Source organism: Macrobrachium nipponense, chromosome 13, assembly GCF_015104395.2.
Source record: "Macrobrachium nipponense isolate FS-2020 chromosome 13, ASM1510439v2, whole genome shotgun sequence".
Taxonomy (NCBI): domain Eukaryota; kingdom Metazoa; phylum Arthropoda; class Malacostraca; order Decapoda; family Palaemonidae; genus Macrobrachium; species Macrobrachium nipponense.
The window spans coordinates 19,895,478-19,902,977 of record NC_087206.1 but is presented as its reverse complement, the minus strand read 5'-3'; positions in this window follow the sequence as shown (position 1 = coordinate 19,902,977).

Below are 7,500 nucleotides of genomic sequence, written 5' to 3'. Positions count from 1 at the left end.
ACGCAATGATATGCTTCTTCGGAATAGATATAGTTCCTCTATTTTCTTTTTTAAGAATTAGTGAAAATTGAATGAAGGGTGTGAAGGGTGTTCGATTAAAATTTATGCTATTAGATATTTGATAATCTTCGGGTATATTCATTTGTAAAAAAAAAAAATACTGTTTTCAACTAGCAAAAAACACTAGATTAAAAACCAAATTTGCATAAAATATTGCATTTATTTTTTAATGATGATGGGGTATATAAAGAAATATATGGCTGTCTTATTGCCTATGTGCTCAGTGTTTGAAAGATGAATGACATAGACATCTCAGTGAATTTATGTGGTTCATAATCGAAGAAAACAGAAAACAATGAAAAAATTCAGTAAACAGCAGGGAGTCCGAAATCGGACACCTCGGACGAGGGTAATGGTACTGCAGGAACTATTGTTGGCCAAGGGAGAGCGAACTGTAACCTAGGTTAGTGTGATATGATTTATGATATTCTGGTTGTCAAGGCCAACCCCTTGGGCACCTTCGGCCGTTCTACGCTTCAGACAATGCAAAAAGGACGTTGGAGTGGATGAAAGCAAGGTAAAGAAATCCAGAAAATAAAGGAGATGATGATATAAAAATGGAACTGTGAGAAAAAAAACCCACTTTTGCACCGAGGAGTAACTATTAGAGGATGAGAAGCAAGCCGAAATAAATGGGCTATAGGTAAAACAAGGCGTGGTCTGACCTCCAGCTTAATCATGAGTGGTGCAAGATTTTCCCTTGATGCATAAGTTAAATTAAAACATGCTAAAATCTACGTTCTAATAGATCCTGGCTTCACCAACGAAAATAGCTACATTTTATTAGTAATAATTTTTCGTACTGTTTAACAAGCACATTATTTGTCTTATATTTTCATTCTAATAAATAAATCATAAATATTCTATCCTAAAAGTCCTGTATCTTTAACTCAACGTGAAACAACTTTTCCAGACCTTTATGATAGGCTTTCCTATCCCCAACAACAACAAAGTAGTTTGTAGGCTCACTCCCTGAGCAAGGGAAAAGTTGATGCAGGTACGCTGCAAACAACCTTAAATAATGCCTACAGTGCACCACGTGAGGTACACCATACGGCACTACTTCCATATGGTGACCGTAGCTAAGATATACAAATATTCCAGATCTCTTCTGAATAGTCCCCGAGCTTTGGTCTGTTTTAAGGGGGGGGGGGGGGGGGTGGGGGGGGGGGGGGGGGGGGTGGAGGGGAGTCAGCTCTCCAGGTAGTAAAGGACATTAAACGTAAAAAGAGAGAGAGAGAGAGAGAGAGAGAGAGAAATTCTCCGTGGAGGTTTTTCTTTTGCAGTGAAAACTAATCAGAAAGTTGTTCAGAAAATTGCAATATTTGGTAGAGGTTTAATAAGAAATGCAATATCTGTATTTTAACAAGAAATGCAATATTTGGTATGTTAACCAGAAATACATTATTTCTTTACGTTGCATATGAAGTAGCTGCGAATATATCATTAACCAACCTGGTTAGAAAATGAAATATTGTCGACAATATGTCTAAGATTATGTATATTGTCAATTCCCTTTCTGTAGCTTAACTATGACTAAAAATGCACTGTAAAATAACGAATTTGTGTTAACAACTGCACGAACTTCTAATTAAAAATCCTGTTTGTAAATATCCTAGGAGGCTCACTAGCACTTTTAAACTTTCTCTTAAATTCTTACTTCAATTTCTTAAACTGTTCGAGCTAGATTTAAACTACCAGGAGCACGCGGTCCTTCTACTTAAAAAAAAAAAAAAAAAAAAAAAAAAAAAAGCAGGCAGAACTCTTGCACATCAGCGCAATCAGAAACCCACATCGGGACCATTACCTAGCAATATGAGAGAATATTGTTGTGCAGTTAAATCTTCTTTCTACGTTCTAATTTCGTTAAATTTGGGCTTCGAGTGCAATTAGGGGAAATAAAAAAAAAAGGGAAAGCGTGTACGACAATGAACTCTGCAAAAACTAAAAACTCCCAAGATAATATTCAGTTTGCTTTTATAGCCACTTCGCCCCCAGCTCATAAGAGGGTGGAGGATACAGGGCGCTTTTCTTCCATTACGCGAGTGAGTTCCAACCATTATTTTTTTTGTTTATCGACGTGTTTACTTGAAATGGGTTCTTAATGAGGAGCATTAAAACTGAAGACCTGTTTGTTGAAGATAGAGCATACATGTATACACACACATGTATGTATGTATTGTGTATGCTCTGCCCCCAACAAACAGGTCTTCAGTTTTAATGCTCTTCATTAAGAACCCATTTCAAGTAAATACGTTAATAGACAAAAATATATATATATATATATATATATATATATATATATATATATATATATATACTATTTATATATATATATGTATGTATACATATAATATATATATATATATATATATATATATATATATATATATATGTTATACATATATATATATATATATAGTTATATATATATATATATATATATATATATATATATATATATATATATATATATATATATATATATATATATACGCTTGCTTGTGTGTGTGTGATTAGATATATATATTTATCATATATATATATATGTATGTATACATATAATATATAATATATACATATTATATATATATATGTATGTTATACATATAATGTATATATATATATATATATATATATGTATACATACATATATATATATTAAATATGTATATATATATATATATATATATATATATACTACAATATATTATATTATATAATATTATATATATATATTATCTATATATATATATATATATATATATATATATATATATATATATGCTTGCTTGTGTGTGTGTGATTAGTCGATTTATTAGTCTGGTTGAGATTAATCTATCTTTATGTCAGCACGTGTCCTAGCACAAAGATGAACGGTGAATGTGATAAGTTATTATCAGGATTAAGATGTCCGGCGTGGACCTTTTGACAAGCCCACCCAACCGACACTAATGTGGTTTAGTTGATGTGCAATGCACGTGCGAATGCGAACAAAATATTTACGATAATACGTCGTGACTATTTCTGGGAAAGAGATTTCAGATAATCCATATTTTGCATTATCGGATGAAATATAAACAAGAACGCATTGGTCATCATTTCTTAATCCATTAACACTACGCTCCATTAGATCCTCTCTCTCTCTTCTCTCTCTCTCTCTCTCTCTCTCTCTCTCTCTCTCGTCTCTCTCTCTCGTCTCTCCTTTCTCTATCTATGTTAATGCAGCGTTCCTCTAGAGTCTGTCTCTACGGATGAAGGAATTCTTTTGTCATTGTGTGTTTGTTTGCTGGGTTTTGTTTGCGTTCAAAGAAAAAATAAGAAATATTGCCGTTGTTTCTTTGCGATTGAAGGATCTTGCGATTGAAGGATCTAATGATTGGAAATACTAACTTTATGTAAAACTTATCATTTATGTAATTTAGAAGAGCGTAAACTGAAGGACTGCTGATATCGAATGTTAATTTTTGACGCCGAGGTCAAAAGCTTGGAAAAAGTAGTCATATTATTTATAAAACATAATATTTATCTAATTTACAAGAGTGTAAACTGAAGGACTGCTGACATCGAATATTTATTTTCAATGCCGAGATGAAGATGAAAAGTTAGTATTATAAGGTAAGTCGAACTTACTGTGAGGGAATTGTAGATAAGTTATATTGCTCGACAAGTTAAAGTAATAAACCCCTGTCTTAACAAGGTTATAGCTGAATGGCAGGTTTCAGTTATTTTATTAAAGTATAAAGATTTAAAAAAATAGTCAAATCTCTGTTTAAAGTCAAGTTTAATACCATCTACCACAGTCAAACTCAAGATTTTATTAAGTACCGAACAAAATGTACTTTATAAGTTACCATCAAAGTGAGAGAATTGAAAAGTAAGTCATTGAACAATTAAGGACGTAATCAGTACAAATTGACCAGATAATATTATCAGTTAGCAACTCTTAATTATGCCCTACAACTTTACTGTAGCTACTTCTAATATTTCATCAGACATCTGGCATTTTGACATTTAATGAACACTGGAATCATCTAAAATTGCGTAGCGATTATATGGTTTAGACCAATTACCGAGTCAAGTGCAGTCATAGTTAGCCACGTTCATCTGTCAAATTACCTTCATTTAGCATAAAAGGAACCTTCTTAAAAAAAATTTTGATTCTCTAAAGAATATCCTACTAACAGAAGATCGAGTTAGGTTCAGGTTAAATGGGAGAGAGAAATATGTTAATAAAACGAATATAGATAAACGGAATTGGATTCATATCTAGTAATCTGTATAATATTATTAGAAAAAGAATTCTAAACTTTATTTTTAAAAAAATCTAGCAATAAAAACGAAGGCCAAAATAGATATGAACGTGTGACAGTCATTTTGCTATGAAACATTTTCATCATAAAAAAAAAAACCAGCAACTACCAAAACAATTAATCGATTCTGTCAATAATACTAAGTATGAAATTTTCACCGACTGGTGTACAAAACTGTTAAGACTATAAACAGTTCGGTAAAATGGAGATTTAGTTGCATTGCCAGACGCCTGATTATTTTTTATATTAGTTCTAGATTCTGGAAAGTATTGCTGATCTGTAGTGACTTCATTCACCTTTCGAATTGACCGGGCGACGTTTATTCATATTAAAAAAATAAAAGTTCAACATAATAAAGTGTACGTGAATAATGATGATATCTGCTCTTAGTCCGACAGAAATGTAAGAATGAGGAACTGTTACACTTTCGATTATTCATATATATATATATATATATATATATATATATATATATATATATATATATATATATAATATATATATATATATATATATTTATATATATATATATTTATATATATGTATATATATATATATATATATAAATATAGTATGATATATATATATCACATATACACACACACACACACACACACACACACACATATATATATTATACCTTTTACCTATATCTCCAATATATAATAACTATATATTATATATATATATATATAGATATATATATATATATATATATATATATATATATATATATATATATATATATATATATATATAATTATATATATATATAGGTTTGGTAGGGCTCCGGATCTATCTGCTGTCAACTCAACCCGGCACCACGACGTATGATTTGACTTCGTACCGTCGCCCATACAAGAGCTGATTAGACTCAGAGGTATTAGAATTTGTGCGCGCGTGAAATATTTGACGTATAAGTGAATGTATATATTTAACATATTTCTATATCATTTCATTTTTATATTTTATTTATAACAACAGATCAGTATCGACCACTGCGAACTTGATAAAACCACAAAATTGGAACACAGATATATTCAGAAGCGCATACAGTTTCGGAGCGTCACGCTCCCTCTTCAATGAAGAGGAAGCGTGATGCTACGAAACTGTTTGTGACTCTAGATGTATTTGTTCCCCAATTTGTGATATTTTTTAGTAAGATTATGCTAACTATGTCGCCTTAGGATTCTATGAATTCATTAAAGTATAGCTAATGTGAATGCTACACTGAAAACACGTAAAATTTAAACCTTTGAAATGAACATGTTACGATATTGGAGAGAAGTATTAAATAACATGGAAATTCTGTGAGCAGGCCGCGATTTTCGTGAGAAGTTCCAATAACTGCCAGAACACTCGACACCGGAAATGTCTAAATTTCAAGTGACGAAACAAAAACACCAAGATAACCGCGAACCGTGAACTGAAAGATTTGCAATGTAAGGAACACTTGACCTTATTCCATCGTAAAATAGACAACAAACAACTTGATTTAGTCGTCGAAGAATTGCCCCCTACCGAAAGTACACCTGACATGTTTGAATTTTCTCTCTAGAAGCATTTGGCAACTCTGTCATGAATAAGGTGCCGTGCCAGCTGTCAAATTTGTCACGTGGTTCTAGTAGAAAGCATTAAAAGTTGTTTTTCAACCTGAGCTCCAAAATAATGGCGTCATCATTCACAGACGAATTCTGATTTACAGCTAGACAAGTATAAAGGAGGGCAAGTTTAATCTTGAAAAAGGTGTCTAAACAATGTGTCAAGCTCGCGTAAGTATATTCGAAGTTTAAGAGAGGTATTATACACATTTTAAACATAAGTTAATGGCTTTCACGAAAGAAACAGCCAAGTAAACTGACATGTTTATAGTCATTGACGAAACGTTTAGCCTTTTATATAGCGTGAAATATGAGCTGTAATTTTGTCAAGAGAGAAAAGTAAAAACGAACAAAAGAATAGAAATATGAGTCAACAACGAGATAGAAATGAACAGAATAGCAAATGCAGACGTGAGTTATAAACCAAACCCTTTATAATGGATTTCCTCCATTTGAAGTCCAGTATTGCTTAAAGTTTGCTCGCCCCTTCACAGATGAGAAAGGAGGGGCTAGTGGCTCTAAAGTTTTGAAAGCGAAAAATTTACTGTGTAAAGGGAAGACTCCCAGCTTTCCATCGTGTTTTACTACTAGGCAAAAATGTGCGCGTGATAAATCAGCCTCGGAATTAGTTACACGTCTCTTGCGAAGAATAGCTCAGACCAATACCTGACAAGCTGAGCGTCAGAATGTAGATACTGGATGTGTGAAGAAGAATAGGTACTTACATTATAATCTTTTTTATTTTGGTGTGGTTGCTATAGAATAAAACCAATCGCCTCTCCGAAGTTATTAAGAGTGAAAATTAAACATATCAGATGAGGGTTAGATACATTTTCGTTTCCTTTTCAATTTTTTACCATTAACATGTTTTCATGACCTCTCAGTATCATTTATAAAGAACTTTTATTATTTGTATTCATATTATAGATTAGGTTCTTCTAGGAAAATCATTTAATTTCTACTCAAGGGGTACTTGAGTAAATGTAAAAATTCTCATTGCCTTTTGCTTTACTGGGATGTTCAAATATTAGAAAGAAGAGAGAAAGAGAGAGAGAGTGAAAGAGAGAGCCGGTCGTAAAGAGCTTTCCCGTCTCACATGAGTGTTATGTAAAACGATCTAATCAATCTTTCAAATTCTTTCCTTGAGCATGACACAGACACACACATGTATATATATATATATATATATATATATATATATATATATATATATATATATATATATATATATATATATATATATATATATATAAGCGAATACCACGGGAAATGACAGTCAGAAATCCAAGCGCTTTTCGTCTTTATTAAGACATCGTCAAGGAGCTTATTTATGAAGTCACGTGCATCTACTGTGATTTTTTAAGCATATATATATATATATATATATATATATATATATATATATATATATATATATGTGTATATATATGTATATATATATATATATATATATATATATATATATATATATATATATATATATATGATATATTATATATTTTTATATATATATATATATTTATATA